The sequence below is a fragment of the Macaca fascicularis genome, chromosome 16 (genome assembly GCF_037993035.2).
Source record: "Macaca fascicularis isolate 582-1 chromosome 16, T2T-MFA8v1.1".
Classification (NCBI taxonomy): Eukaryota; Metazoa; Chordata; class Mammalia; order Primates; family Cercopithecidae; genus Macaca; species Macaca fascicularis.
Window position 1 is genome coordinate 55,265,230 of NC_088390.1, and position 16,353 is coordinate 55,281,582.

A 16,353-nucleotide genomic window follows, 5' to 3' on the forward strand; every position below is an offset into this window, starting at 1 on the left:
AGCACCCCACGTGGTGAGCAGGCTGAGTCTTGCATAGGGGCTCCCCTGGCTGTACATCTAGAGCTTAGAAAATAGCAAAACCCCACACATTCCCCAGCATCTCCACCTACTATCTGCAGCCACTTTCTGGCTGAGCTCAACCAAAATACTTTCAGCTGAAAAGCAAAGGTAGCAAAAACTCCAGGAAGTGGTCTTCGCATCCAGGACGCAACTCAGAGTCTGTAAACTTTGACTCTCTGTTTTTCTTCTTTTTCCACCAATTTATTTGTTCATCCAGCAGCTGCCTAACTGCCCAATGCGTTCACCTTGCCCGCTGCCTAGACACAGCTGATACATCAAGACAGGGGAATTGCAATAGAGAAAGTAATTCACTGCAGAGCCTGCTGTGCGGGAGACCGGAGTTTTATTATTACTGGAAGGATCACAGTTTTTCAGGACAGCTTGGTGGGTGGGGAAAAGCCAGTGAGCCAGGAGTGCTGATTGGTTAGGTAGGAGATGAAATTATAGGAAGCTGAAGCTGTCCTCTTGTGCTGAGTCAGTTCCTGGGTGGCGGCCAGAAGATCAGATGAGCCAGTTTATCAATCTGGGTGGTGTCAGCTGATCCATCAAGTGCAGGGTCTGCAAAATATCTCAAGCAGTGATCTTAGGAGCAGTTTAGGGAGGCTCAGAATCTTGTAGCCTCCAGCCACATGATTCCTAAACCATAATTTATAATCTTGTGGCTAATTTATTAGTCCTACAAAGGCAGTCTAGTGCCCAGGCAGGAAGGAGGTTTGTTTTGAGAAAGGGCTGCCATCGTCTTTGTTTTAAACTGGAAACTAAGTTCCTCTCTAAGTTAGTTCAGCCTACACCCAAGAAGGAATAGCGCAGCTTAAGGGTTAGAAGCAAGATGGAGTCGGTTAAGTTAGGTCTCTTTTACTGTCTCAGTCATTATTTTGCAAAGGCAGTTTCAGCTGCACAAGCTGATGCTCAGAATTCTTACAGATTTGATCCTCTTAACTTCATTAACTAGCCTGCCAAGTTATGCTGTTAGTTATGAGTTCTAAATTTCTTTTCAAAGAATCAACATTGTCAGTGTGTTCAATTCTTTGCCTTCTACTTTTAAACTTCCTCCTAAAGCAACCTTTTTCGATTACTGCTCGACCCTGACTCATTTCAATCACCTGCTCCACCCTGACATTCCAATTACCTGCTACCTGCTCGGCCCTGACTCATTCTCCACCCACCCTGCATAACCATTTTTTCCCGCTAAACCACTCACCCCGTCACTCTCTTTAAATTAGCCAATTGGAATTAGTTCAGCCTGTGCGGTCTCTCCCTAGCCAATAGGGGAATGGCACAGCAGCAGGGGCCGCGGGCCTCAGGGATAAGAACACTTTCCCCTCCCTTGTGCGCTCACCATTGCTCCATCTGTAAGGGTGCACCCCTCTATAGAAGTACATTGTCTGACTGAGAATTTTAAAAAAAAATTTATATTCGAGTGCTATTTCTTTTGCGGCACCAAAACTTTATAACACCCATCTCAGAGTTAAGGAAGCCAATGGTCAGTAATGTTAGTTAAGCTCAGGTGACTAAGAAGGTGCAAAACTGGGGCAAAAATAGGTCAAACTTGAGGGCCAATGTTGTGTCCCCAACATCATAGTAGTGAATTGCTTACCATGTGTAAGGCTGTGGGAAAATATAGAAAACTTTTTTTTTAATGGTCCCTGTCCTTAAACAGATGAACAAAGAAACCAAAAATGCCCACATGTAATTCAATTGAATAAATATTTCTTAATAATTAAATCTAAATGATAGAAGTGGGACTTGAAATTGCAATGGAAGTTTAAATGGATTCTTAAACTATAAGAGGCATGCTCTAAGAAAAAAGTTAACATAAAATTAAAATTCCAAATTATTTTGGCAAAACTGGAGGGACGTGATCACTGTTTCATTTGTGTAATTGTTGGAGAGATATATTTAACTACGTATATTAAATGTAAACACAAGTAGAATATGAATTCATATTAGAACTTCTAATTCACTGGAGATGAAGAAAAAGGAATCAACTGTATCAACAAAATAAGTAAAGCAGAAATGAGGGAACCAATAGAAAGTATAATAAAAAGAAAGCATAAAATTAAATGGCAGGAGTGAGACCAAACCTCCTGGATGCCAAATTCATGTGAGAGGGTTAAATTCCACTTTGAAATGATATAGGTCCTTGGGGATGGGTTGGAAAAACAAAAATCCAATTATATGCAATTTATAATAGGTGGACCTAAAACAAAATGACACAGGAAAGGTGAAAACAATTGGATGAGCAAACATATATCAGATAAAAGCAAACAAAAAGAAACATGGGTAGAGATATTAAGGGCTAAGAATAGAATGTTAGGCCAAAAATTTAAACAGTTTAAAGGCAGGATATTCTTAATGATAAAAGGGCACTCCGTGAAGAAGTAGCTATAGTCATGAAAATGTATGCAGTGAACAATCTACAAGGTAAAGTCTCTAGAAATGCAAAGCAAATTCAATTAAAAAAAAAAAAGCACAGTGAGAATCCAAAACACCGCTCTTCAAATTTTGTAGATTAAACAGACAAAAGAAGGAACGAGTATAGACATCATTTTGGCAGCATAATTATCAATCCTGATTTAATAGATATGTAGAAAGAGAACCATGTACACTAAAAAGGAAAATATATTCTTTATTCCCATAGAAGATTTAAAAATAGGGATCATGTACTTGGCCACATATGTTTTTTTCAAAAAGTTAGTATTTTACAGGTCACGCTAATTGACTATAATTAAACAAATTCAGAAGCTAATAATTAACAGATAAGCAAACAAAAAATTGTAATCATTGGGAAAACCTGAAAATTATCCTTTAAATAACTTGGGAATTTTTTTTAATTATTAGAAATAAAATGACAAAATTGCCAGGCTGAAGCCTGTAATCCCAGCTACTTGGGAGGATAAGGTGGGAGGATCGCTTGGACTCAGGAGTTTTAGATCAGCCTGGGCAACAAAGTAAGATCCCATCTCTAAAAAAATAAAAATTAAAAAATTAGCCAGATGTGGTGGTGCATGCCTGTAGTCCCAGGTGCTCAGTAGATTGAGATGTAAATATAGCTTGAGCCCAGAAGTTCAAGGCTGCGGTGAGCTATAATCACACTACGGCACTCCAGCCTAGGTAAAAGAGCAAGACCTTGGTCTCTAAAAAGAAAAAAACAAAAAGGATAAATTATTTAGGGCTAACAAAAATTAGATCACTTCTTTTCAAACTCTTTGGGATATGGCTAAACCCATACTTAGAGGAAAATTCATAGTCTTAAATTATTTATTAATAACTATTAGAAAGATTTAAAAATGAATTACACAAGTAATGAGCACATGAGAAAATATTCAACATCATCAATCTTCCGAGAAATTTAAACCATGATAAACTACCACTACATACCTGCTTAAATTGATAAAATGAAAAAGATAGACATCGTGTAATAGAAAAGATAGACACATTGAAGAGGATGTTGAGTAACCAGAACTCTCGTACTTATTGGTAAGAATGTAAAACGGTGTAACCAACTTTGGAGAACTGTTTGGCAGTTTCTTAATAAGTTAAATGTACATCTACCCTATAAGGCTGAAGTTTTACTTCTAAGTTTTTGTGATTTAATTAATTATTTAAAAGTGTTTAGAACAGGGCCTGGTACACAGTATAGGGTCAATAACTAATAGCCGTTATTATTTCAAAAGAAAGAAGTGTGTGGCTAATAGTCTAGGTGATTTGGTAAAGTCAAGCTCGTGTTCCCTATTAGAAGGTCTTATAGTTTAACGACAAGATCACTTACCAGTAGTGTGAGCACCCCACCCTCACTAGGAGAATTTACTTCTGTCTTTTTCTATGAACAGTAACAGAAAACATCTTAACAGGGATAATACCCACTAGGCCATCTGAGCCAGAAAACAGGTGTAAAACCTAAATGTCCTATTGCCATTTCCTCCAATCTCCTTTCCCAAAATGCAGGAACCATGCTGAGGGGGCAGAAGATCAATGCTGAGGGGGCAGAAGATCAATGCTGAGGGGCACTGGCAAGTCTCTTGTTCATCTGCAAGCTGAAAACATTTCGCCCATGCCCTTATCTGTGAATATCCATCCATGGAGGGCATCACGATGTAGAGAAAGCAGCCGGTACTTGGGTAGAGTCCACCCGGGTCTGAATTCCAGCACGGTGGCCTGGGCCAGTCCCTGCATACCAGACCACCAACTTCCCCATTGGGAAAACCAAGAGGATGACAGGCACCTGAGATATTTCACCTAAAGCAGCCTCTAGGACATGGCATGTGATACATTTTAATTCTCTTGCTTAGTCAAATCTTTCCAGGTTGCAAGTATCTCCTTTGAAATTTTAATTGCCTGTATTGTTTGAATTTTGCTTACAATGAGCATGTATCACTATATAATCAGAAGAAACAACAAAAACCCCCCACTACATGGGGAAAAGAAAAAAAAACGCAATTACTCTGGACAAATAACCTTCTAAGCATTGATCAGCTAATCCCTTAATGAGGCAGACTGGATAAGAGTGTATGGGATGGGCGGTCAATGAAAACTGTCAACAATAATAACAACAACACCTTACAGCTGCATAACACTTGTCCATTTACAAGGCACTTTCAAGCATGTAATTTTGATTTGTTCTAACAACAAAGCAGCACAAGCTCTTCTTCCTTCCAGGTATCTGCCCTCCCCTCCCTTACGGCAGGGTTCTGTGGCCCCATTGGAGAAGCTGTCAGAGGCTGTTTCAATAGACACAACTTTGTCTCCATTACACCATCCTCATCCTGCTCTGTATTCCTCCAGAGCACTGATCACTACCTGAACCTAAATACATACAGATCTATATTTATATCTTTATTTATTTATCTAGATAAATCTAGCACCCGGTATGTGTTAAGAATTAAAGAAAGAGGAAAGAAACATGAAAGGTGGCTCAACAGTCAAGGACAGGTTTATTTTAGAGAAACCAAACCTGAGAGTGGCTTCTGGCCGAGTTAGGTCAGAGCCCACTCTCTTACAAACTAAGGGTTTTTAAGGATTCAGGGTGGGAGAGTTTCTCAGAGGTTTGGACTGCTTCTGTGTCTCTTTGTTGTGCTTCTCTGGGAAGGAGAGTTTTGTGTCTGTTCTCATACATCTTTCTGCAGCTGCAGACATACCCCTGAGTCTACTTTTAGCTTCCCTATCTTAGTGCACCTGAAGGGAAAGGAATGTGCTTATTAAGGCCCACTTTCACTGGGGCCCACCGTATGAGGGTGAAGTTTGGCAGTTACCCAAGAGACTCTCCCCCTACCTCCCTCTGTGCCCAAGCTGTCTTATCTGTGTTTTACTGTCTGCTCTTTCTGGTTGCTTGTTGTTAGTAGTTATTTCCTTGAAATGCATGAGGCTAGAAAGGGAGCTGGAACTTAAATTAGCAGTGTTTATCTGAGATGACGGTGCTCCTGCTCTGTCAGTATGTATGTAGCCTATCTCCCCTACCAGAATGCAAGCTCTGGGAGATATAGAACTGTATCTGTCTTACTTGCTGTTGTATCACCGGGGGTACATAGCAGGCACTCAGTAAATTTGCACTGTGTGAATGCATGGCTGTGATAGGTGACCTCTAGGATGGCCCCCAGTGATCTCTCCTCATGGAACCCATCCCCTTATGGTATTTCCCCTCCTTGAGTCCAAGCTGGACTGAGCAACTCTGTTCTTACAAATAGAATACAGCATAAGTGATGGAAGTCAACATGATAAAGGTCCTTTTCAAGATTGGGTTATACAAGGACATTTGGGAGTACTTTCAGATTCTCCCATGCATCACCAGCATCTCTGTCACGAGAACACTCAGCAGTTCATGGAGAGGCCTGTGTGGTGAAAAACTACTATGGCCCAAGTTGTGTTCCCCCAAAATTCATACGTTGGAGCCCTAGGCCCCAATGTGACTACATTTGGAGATAGGGCCTTCAAAGAGGTAATTAAGGTTAAATGAGGACATGAGGGTGGGGTCTAATCCAGTAGAACTGGTGTCCTTATAAGAATGGGAAGAGATCCCAGGGATGCACAGGCACAGAGAAAAGGCCACATGAGGACACAGGAAGAAGGCAGCCATCTGCAAGCCAAGGATAGAGGCCTCAGGATTCACCAACTCTGCCAGCCCCTTAATCTTGGACTTCCAGGCTCCAGAACTGTGAGAAAATAAATTCCTGTGGTGTAAGCCATCCAGTCTGTGGTATTTTGTTATGGCAGCCCCAGCAGACAGGAACCAAGGGTATGTGAGTGAACTTGAAGTTGAGCCTTATGATGACTGCAGTCTTGGCCCACAGCTTGATTACAATCTCATGAGAGACCCAAAGCCAGAAGTACCCAGCTAGGCTGTGCCCAGATTCCTGACCAACAGATACCGAGAGATAATAAAATGTTTGTTGTTTTAAGCCACTACATTTTGGTGTAATAACGCAGCCATAGGCCACTAATATAGTGAATGAACACTTTCCTGAGTTAGATCAAGACTGGTTTTATCATTGGCCCCTGTTCATGGGCAAGAAAGCTAAGCCTCCAAAAGGTAGAATGACTTGCCTAAGGTCAAACAGCCTGGCAGAACCTGTCAAGGGAGAGCAGAGGAAACCAAAGATGAAGTTCGGCCTCCGTGCAAGTTTTGCTATGGGCAACACTGCCAGGCCTATTCAGCTGGGGACACCAAGATACAGAGAACATTCCTGAAATACCCCAGAGTGTCACTTTAATGGTCTCCTTGGAGTCTTTGCTGCCAGACAGAGTTGAACAAGAATTGGAGTTTTAACAAGGTTCACCTTGTTAACCTGGCCACATGCAGTAACAAGCTCCCTTGGACACAGTCTAAGAGAACCACCTTCGTCACACCAAACAGTGTGCTACTGAGGCTCATGTCAGAAAAAAATCCTAATGTTTGTGGTCTTATCAGAAATTATAACAGCAAAGACTTACAGAACATGTACTGTGTTCTAGGCAGTGTTCTAAGCACTTTATTATATTCATTTAATTCTCTGAGGTAATTCCACAATCATCCCCATTTTATAGGTGAGGAAACTGAGGCGCCTAAAGGGGCTGAGCAGTTTGCCCAGAGTCATATAGTTAGCAAGTGATAGAACCAAGATTTAAGGCCAGGTAGTTTAACTCCAGAGTTAATACTCTGACAAATTTTTCTCTAAGTCTTTGCATTATTTAATATCCCCAGTATAATAGTAAGTAATTTGCTGGCAAGGCTCTATATCCCAAAGCCTCTCTAGCTTTAAAATACCAAAGTGAAAAATAATCACAGCACAAGAAGGCATCTTGCCATGCCCCAAGGAGAACCTTTTAGGGGCTCCCCACTGCCCTCAGAGTGGCTGATGAGGCCCCCCAGGTTCTGACTCCCAGCCTGTGTTCACTACTCCCTCCCCCACTCAAACAGCCTGATTTCCTCTTTGCTGTAACCCAGGCACCCCACATCCTGTGCCTTCCTGCCTTTGCAGAGGCTCTGCCTGGGAAATCACCTTCACTCATCTCCCTTCCTGCTAAGCATTGTTTATTCTTTGCTTCTGGGGAGTTTCACCTTCACACTAGTCAGGAGCCTTAGTCCTGCCCCCACCACCCTGGAAAACCTGGCCCGGCGCTAGTGTGTTATCCCTTCTCACTCCCTCTCCCACTGGACTCTGATTTCTGCAAGGGCAAAAGCAGGTTATTTGTCTTTATATTCCCAGCAATTAGCACAGCACCTGGTTCCTATTAAGTACCAGTTTGTTGAATGAACACAAGCCCTCCAAAGAACCTAGCAACACTGTTTCATTTCTCACTCCAACTGTCTCCACTGTAAGGTCCTGGAGCATAGACCATACAAGGGCCATACTGGAAGGGGCCCAACAGAGATGCCAGTTTAATCCAATCCCTTCAATGAACAGGTGGAAAAACATTGCCTCAACTAGTCAAGGGCATCATAGGAGCACAGTGGGGTCAAGTTTCCAGACGTCTAAGCCCCAAGCAAACACTCAAAGTCATCTGTATTCGTTTCCTGTTGCTGCTGTAAGAGATTGTCACTATTTTTGGAGGGTTTTTTGTTTAGGTTTGGTTTTGGTTTTGGGGTTTTTTTTCTTTTTTCTTTTTTCTTTTTTTTTGAGCCTTGCTCTGTTACTCAGGCTGGAGTGCAGTGACACTATCTCAGCTCACCGCAACCTCTGCCTCCCAGGTTCAAGTGATTCTCCTGCCTCAGCCTCCTGAGCAGCTGGGATGACAGGCACATGCCACTTCAACCAGCTGATTTTTGTAGTTTTAGTAGAGACAGGTTTCACCATGTTGGGCAAGCCAGTCTCAAACTCCTGGACTGTCACAAATTTAGTAGCTTAAAAACAACACGCACTTATTATGTTACAGTTCTAGAGATCAGAAGTCCAAAATGGATTTCACTGGGCTAACACATCAAGGCGCTGGCCGGGCTGTGTTCACTCTGGAGGCTCTAAGAGTGATTGGCTCCCTTGCCATCCCAGCTTCCAGAGGCCACCTGTGTTCCTTAACCTGTGACCCTTTCTTCTTCAGAACCCACAGCGTAACATCTTCAAATCTCCCTTTTCTTGGATCTCTGCTTCTGTCACCTCCTCCTGCCTCTCCTGCCCCCTTCTTTTCCCTATAACGGCCCTATAATAAGGACCCAGGATAATCTCATCTCATGACCCTTAATTTAATCAAGGCTGCAAAATCTCCCTGCCATGTAAAGCAACATGTTCGCAGGTTCTGTAGATTGGGACGTGAACATCTTTGAGGAGCCACTGTTCAGTCTACCGCAGCATCCTTATGTTTCTGATGTTAAAACACTCATGATCTGACAGCATCTTCCATGGGCAGGATGAAAACAAAACAAAACAAAACAAAACTTCACCAATGTCCAAACATATTTCATTCTCTTTTTCCATTGTCTAAATGTCTAGTTTTGAAGAACGGGTAAAAGTGGTTTATATATACTTATATAAAATATGATATTATATACTAATGACCACAGTCTATTCCTCTGTAACATTTATGTTTTAGGCATGCATTTCTAATATATTAATTCTTCTGATTGATTCCATACAGAGTCTGTAATACTTAATATGCAAAGAGAGTGGATAGAAGGAAGTAATGTTTAGTGAGTATTGCTATATGTCAGGCACTCTGGGTCTTACCTAATGTAAGCCTCACAGTAGCCTTCTGACCTTGGCTCTGTTATCTCCTATTTCATAGATGAACAAACTGACTCTTAGATGAGGTAACTGATCTAACTGATAGAGCCAATAAGTGACAGAATGGGTTTGAAATCCAGATTTATTTGACTCCAGAACTCATGGTCTTTCCACCAGACCTAGTGGTGTCCCCAAAAAGTTCAACTTTCTTTTAGCTGCCTGGTTTATTGATTGATCCAGAGGAAAAGGGAAAAGAGGGGAAGAGGAGAAAAAGAGAGAGAGAAAGAAAGAGAGAGCAGGATGGATAAATTTGGGTGGAAATTTCCATGTGCAAAGCAACTTTGGGGAAGCCCTTCTCGAGGGAGTATGGATACTGTCCACCAAAATCTGCAGTAAGGTCCAAGAGACTGCTGGTTGCTAGGCAACTCCTCTCCGACCACACTCCACATCAATCTAATTAGCAGATTTCACCTGAGTTCCAACAGTTGCTAGGTAACTCTCTGACTGGGGCCTTTTCCTCTCCCCTTCAAGCCACTTCTGATCCCAAAAGAAAAGAAGGGTGTGTTCGTAAAAAAAAAAAAAATCCACTGATGGTGTATCTATCTACAAAATTCCCCTGTGCTTTCACTATATCCACCAAGAGTAAGCAAACCCAGGAAATGGAATTCAGTGGTTCTGATGTTGCAAAAAAAAGGGGATCCATGAGCCAGAGAACTGATACTTTAGGGACAAAAGACTTATGGGACAGGGAAAGGCCAGAGACCAGGCTGAACTATGTTTGTGAACCACTTCAGACAAGAATTCCTATTGGAGACTCTAAAAGGACTGAGCTTGGAGCACCCTGAGAGGGAGGAAGGGGGGCTAATATTTATGGGCACCTGTTATGTACCTGGCAACGGGTTCGATGGTTTCACAAACACCTCATTTAATCTCCACAAAATTTCGGTCAGTTGGGTAGCTGTTACCATCTACATTTTACCGATGAGAAATTGCAGTTCAGAAATAGTAAGTAATTTGATCACAATCACTTGCCCAGAGGAACTTTAAGTTAAAGGCAGGACTGTCTGACTAAATTTCATGCATGATCTTTCCACTACTCGCTGCACATTCTCCTGTCTCCATGGGGCTATCTCCACAGGATGACAAGTACTATCATGCATTCAATATAACTTCAGTATTAAAACAGACTACTGCAAACGAAGATACAAGCAGAAAAAAGGTAAATCCCCTTCCCCCGTTCATTGCCAGGGACTTAACATTACCCTAAGGCAGTGAGTGATTCTCAAACTGTTTAATCCCAGGATGCCTTCACAGTCTTAAAAATGAGTAAGGACCCCAAAGAGCTCTTGATTATATAGGTAACATCTATCAATACTTGCCATATCAGAAATTTAAACTGAGAAATCTCTACAAATGTACACATTAATTCATCATTAAAGTAACTAATAAACTCATTGCATGTTAACATAAATATCTATTTTTACGTAAAGTAACTTTTTTTATTTTTTTTGAGACGGAGTCTCACTCTGTCGTCCAGGCTGGAGGGCAGTGGCACAATCTCGGCTCACTGCAAGCTCCACCTCCCGGGTTCATGCCATTCTCCTGCCTCAGCCTCCCGAGTAGCTGGGACTACAGGTGCCCACCACCACACCTGGGTAATTTTTTTGTATTTTTATCAGAGACGGGGTTTCACCGTGTTAGCCAGGATGGTCTCGATCTCCTGACCTTGTGATCTGCTGACCTCGGCCTCCCAAAGTGCTAGGATTACAGGCGTGAGCCACTGCACCTGGCCTAAGTAACTATTTTCAAAAAAAAATAGAAGAGTGGCACTGTTTACCATCCTTGTGGACTTCTTTGATGGCTGGTTTCCTGGAAGAGTTAGGTTCCTGTGTCTGCTTCTGCATTCAGTCTGTAGCATCGTCACATGCCAGGCATCCCCTGGAACATTTCACTCTCCTCCACTGAACACCGGTGAGTCAATGACAGTAACATAAACAAATAACGTCTTATATCATTATGAAAATAGTTTTGACCTTGAAGACCCTCTGAAAGAAATCTCAGAATCTCCCAGGGCTCCCCAGAACACACATTGAGAACCACTGCCTTAAGGCACAATAGCTGGAAAGCCCAGAATGCATTCCAAGTTTGACTGTCTTCCTTCTGTTTTTTCAGCCAATTGTTTAAGAAAACCCACATCTTTCTTGCCTGTAGCATTTTATGGCCCCTGAGAACCCCCAGCTATCCCTCTGGTATGCTGTCTTTGCAATGCCATCTGTGAAAAACAAGATTCAGATACTGGCTCCAGCCTGACAGGAATGGTTAGAAATATCAAAAGTTTCTGTGTTCCCAGCAACCTTTCCCCCACCTCTTCTAGTAACTGGTACAGAAAGAAGCAAGAGACCCGCTGGCCTGTGATTGGTAGAAGGGGATAGGCATTGGACTCGGCCAGGCCAATTAGAACCCTTTCCTGAATTTTTTCACCCCGTCTTGCAATTTATCTTTCCCCCGAGGTATTAGCATGTTATACTGGATCACCAGCTTTATGTCGGTGCTTTACAGTCATCCCTCCTGCCCTCCCACCTCAACCCCACACTATGATGTCACATATTGGAAATTCTATCAGATGACTTCTAACAGAGCTTTTAACACTGAGGTTCTGCCCTAGGTTTGTTTGCTAAACAAATGTCTCATTGTCCCTGAAAAATCTCATCTTGGCTGGCCATCAAAGTCCACAGCCTGGAACACTGACAGGCATCTCTCTGCTTCCTCCCACCCTCCCATGCACTTACTCAAATTCCTTTTCCAGGGACTCAAGCCTTCTCTGCTTTCACAGCAGTGGCGAAGCAGCTCAGGATGAATATATGCAGCTTCCCACCTTGCAGCTAAGTGCCATGGTATAACATGCCTTTTGTCTTTGTGTGAGCCATTCCTTCTGCCTGGAAGTCAGCTCAACACACTTTAGCAAATATTTATTGAGCACTTACTATGTACAGAAACATAAAAGACAGTCCTGATCCTCAGAGAGCTCACATACAGGAGGGAAGCTGAGACATAACCAATAACTACAGTAAGAGCTAGTTGATAAGATTTATATATCACCTAGGACTCTTAGGACTCTTACAGTACAAATGATAGAAGAGGCATCCAAAACTGGCTTAGGCAAAAAGAAGGATTATTGGTTTTCCCAACGGACAAATCTAACAGATGTTAGCTTTGTGCTGTTTTTTTTTCACTTACCTCCCCCACCCCAGATCCATTCTCTGCCCTTCTCTGCTGTGTTCTGTGTCTGGAAGGCTGACCTTAATTTCTGGCTTTGATTGTTGTGTGCAGTCGATGCAGGTGCCAGCAGAAGATGAGAAGGCTCCAGAGGGTAGGGTCAGAGCATTTGCCTCCCCCAGCCCATTCCACTTCCTGCCTGCCTCATCACAGTCTGCCAACAGCTGCATTTCTCTACCACCACCACCCCCCTTCCATGGCTCAGCTCCTGTCAGGCTCTGGTACCACTGTTCCCTCCCCTCACCCCTTCAGGACTACGGGTACTAATAGCTTCCCTCTGTTGCTAGTCCCTGAGTGATTCACTGTGCTTTCTCATTCCCCTAATCCTCCTTCCACACCTCTGCAAATACTCCTGGCATTAGCCTTTCTTCAGTTATGTCCTTTTGTGTATTCCGTCTGTTTCCTGCTGAGAATCTGACATAAGTTTGATGCAGAGGCCCAAATGATGACATCGAGAACTGGTTTCTTCTCTAGGTTCTGCTATACCTGTTGGTTCAATTCTCAGGCAAGTTCTCCCCTCCTGGCAACAGGGTGGCTATTGCTGAATAGAGCCTCCTATCCTCGAGCTGTCAAGATCCCAGGCAGTGGAAAGAGGGTATCTCTCTTTCCTGTAGCATCCACTGAATTCTAGTCACCTGCCCACCCCTCAACCAATCACTGTGGCTAGAGGAATTCAGTGGTCCGACATGCCAGGCGTGGCCATGGGATCCACCCCCAAAGCCAGCAATGGAGCCATCTTCATCTAACACCTGTGCCCTTAAGCATGAGGAAGGAGTAGCCCACAGGAAATTCTAGGTGCTATCACCAAAAGAAGGAGGAATGAGCCGGGGTGGCCCCAAAACAAGAAATTCACTTCAGTGAGTCACAAAAGAAAGAACCAGGTGGAGAGAGATAAGAGGAGCCACCAGTAATAAAGATTGTCCCTCTGTTGATTATGCCAGAACGTTCATGTCCCCCTTTTACTTCAAAGGCTATTCTCAGCCTAACATGCTCACTATTACTCACCAAGAGGGTGAGACACCTCTGCATATTCCTCCATGATTCTCTGGACCATAGACTTCTCCCAGAATACTCACAGGAATATGTCTGCTGCCACTTCATTTCAAATTAATAAACTAATCCAAAAGCTGAAGTTGAGGCGTATGCCAAGCCTCATCAGACTTGGTGACTTCTTTCAAAATTTTCATAATATGCATGGATACATGTGAACTTCAATAAGTTGTAACAGACATGCCCTTTTATTCCGTTTAATGCAGCAAATATATTGCATGCTGAAGTGGAAGCATTTTGTAAATTGAAAAGCACCATACAAATAGCAGACATAATTAATGCCATGTTTAAGCAATATGCTGGGCCCTGTCACACCTGCTCAGCCCTGTAAGACTGCAATCCCAGCCTCCGTGCCTGGCAGCCAGTACTACCAAAGGTAGGTGCTTCACATCCACTATCCAACTTCCAAACAGCCTATTCCACTACCCTACATCCCAGCCTGCTGCAAATCACGAAGCCTTGTGACATCATTACTCTGGGTGTCCTCCCTCTTCAGACTTGAGCCTTCCCAGGTAGGACCTTGTCTCCACTCCTGCCCAGTTAAGTCTCGCCCTGGCTGCATGTCTCAGACCATATGATAGAGGGCCTGCCTCTGATCCGGGATGGGCAAATACTCCCTTTCAAGATGCAATTGGTTCTGGTGTCCTCCTGACCCTTCAGAAACAGAGTGCACAACTCTGAAGAATCCTGAGCCACGGTCCCTGAGAACAACACGTCGATTATCTTCCAGGATGCTCACGATATCAAATGCAGGGAGAGAGTGAGATACGGCAAGCCCCTAGAAAGAACTCTTTGATGGTGAGACTATGGCACACGTATCCATCAGTGCCTTAGAGTCTAAAACAATGGCTGATAATCTTGTAATCAATTAAATCTGATTCCTCTCTTGCCAATTTGTTGCCCTTCTGCACTTTCTCCTCCCTCAATTTGGATATCGATATCTGTGGCCATACAACTTAGATGTGAAAAGCAAAAATTGTAGGATCACATGACCTGTTTTCAAATGTAGGCACTGTCCCTTATCAGCCATGTGACCTCAGGCAATTCACTTAACCTCTCTGAACCTCACTGGTAAAATAAGGATAACCATTCTGCTCTACCCACCTCACCAATGCCTGCAGATTAAGTGAGACTGTGAGTAGAACACAGTAGACGCTCAAAAAAGAGATGTGTGAACTATTACTATTTTATCATTATCATTACTGTATTGGTCTGTTCTCACGCTGCTAATAAAGACATACCAAGACTGGGTAATTTATAAAGGAAAGAGTTTTAATTGACTCACAGTTCCACATGGTTGGGAGGCCTCACAATCATGGTGGAAGGCAAATGAGGAGCAAAGTCACATCTTACATCGTGGCAGGCAAGAGCGTGGCCAGGGGAACTCCCCTTTATAAAATCATTGGATCTCATGAGACTTATTCACTCTCATGAGAATAGTACAGGAAAGACCCTCCCCCATGATTCAATTACCTCCAACCGGGCCCCTCCCACAACACATGGGAATTATGGGAGCTACAATTCAGGATGAGATTGGGGAGGGGACACAGCCAAACCATATCAATGACTATTAATAAAACTTGAGAGGACATAAGTCCCATTTTTCCCCTTCCAATAATCATACAGCACCCCCCAAATCACCCCTCAAATATAATCACCTACTTCAACCAAGCTCACATCCCTCCCTGACCACCAGGGCACTGTTTGCCTCATATATTTCTCTTTAAAAGTATCATTACTTGGAACTGAACTCTCCATAGAAACCCAGAGAATAAATAGAAGCGGCAGGTTTTCAGTAGTTTCCACTCTGACTGCTTCAATTAAATAAACTCCACACAACTCTTCCATTAGCATGTGGGTGGAGAAGCCAGCAATGTCTCAGCGACCCTCTCTCCATGGTTCACTCAGACCATCCAATTATTTTCAGCCAATAACATCTCCTTAGCTGGTCTCTTTACAAGTAACCTGTGCCAATGTCTGCATGAAGAGATGTGGTTGGGACACGTCTGCTGTAACCTTCACATCTCTTACAAGTGCTGAAATTATAAATGTGTTTCGAATCATGAAATTCTTTATCAAGTACTTTTTTTTTCTTCCAGCGTTTCTCCAGCATCTTCTATTAGCAGACTCTTGAACTTATAAAAAGGTGAACGATAAATAAATGGAAATAGGAATCCTCAGCTTGGTTGAGAACAAATGAAATATAATCTATATAAGGAAAGTCCTATGCCTGGTGGGGCACTCCACGAGTCAATGTGCACCAGGCAGAGTTCCTACATATTTCCCCATGAAGGCTTTCTTCAGGGCCACAGGTAGCCTGCTCTCTTGTTCCCACCAGATACAGCCAGGTAGCCTCTCAAAGATGTGGCTTGGCTGGCTGCCAGAGGAAGAGATTTCACTGCAGTGAGATGAAGTTGCTGAGAAACAAGAAGAGAAACCCTGGCTTTGGTGTCAGTGAGAGATGTGGGGAGTGAAGGATGAGGGTGCCCGGAGTCCACACCTGCTGCAAGGGAAGCAGTTCTGCATTTGGATTTAGAAAGCTTGAGGGTGATATAGAAAAGTGCCACCTCTCTACCAAGGAAAACAATGAAGTAGTCTGAAAGAATGATTCCAGTTTGCAAAAACTAACATGTAAGACTCTCCAAAGCAGATTGTTAAAAGAAAAAAGCCAGTTGCGACTTATCTACAGTATTCCACGCGTGGAAAAGAATACATAAGCACATGCAAAATAAAACTATGTATTTCTATTGGTATATAGATAGATAGATAGATAGATAGATAGATAGATAGATAGATAGATATGCATATATCTATATATAGAGAGAGAGATATGTGT

General features: G+C 42.9%; 1 long non-coding RNA gene across 2 annotated transcripts; it reads right to left on the reverse strand.

Moving 5' to 3' along the window:
- Positions 1-386: 386 nt before the first annotated feature.
- LOC135967660 (uncharacterized) lies at positions 387-12,623 on the reverse strand. Of its 2 annotated transcripts, none has more exons than XR_010581817.1 (3): positions 12,429-12,623; positions 11,029-11,152; positions 387-618 (listed from the first exon to the last, which is right to left on the reverse strand). It is a non-coding gene; the product is annotated as an uncharacterized lncRNA (long non-coding RNA). The 2 variants fall into 2 exon arrangements; XR_010581818.1 differs by lacking the exon at positions 387-618 and adding an exon at positions 642-3,197.
- Between the last annotated feature and the right edge of the window lie 3,730 nt (positions 12,624-16,353).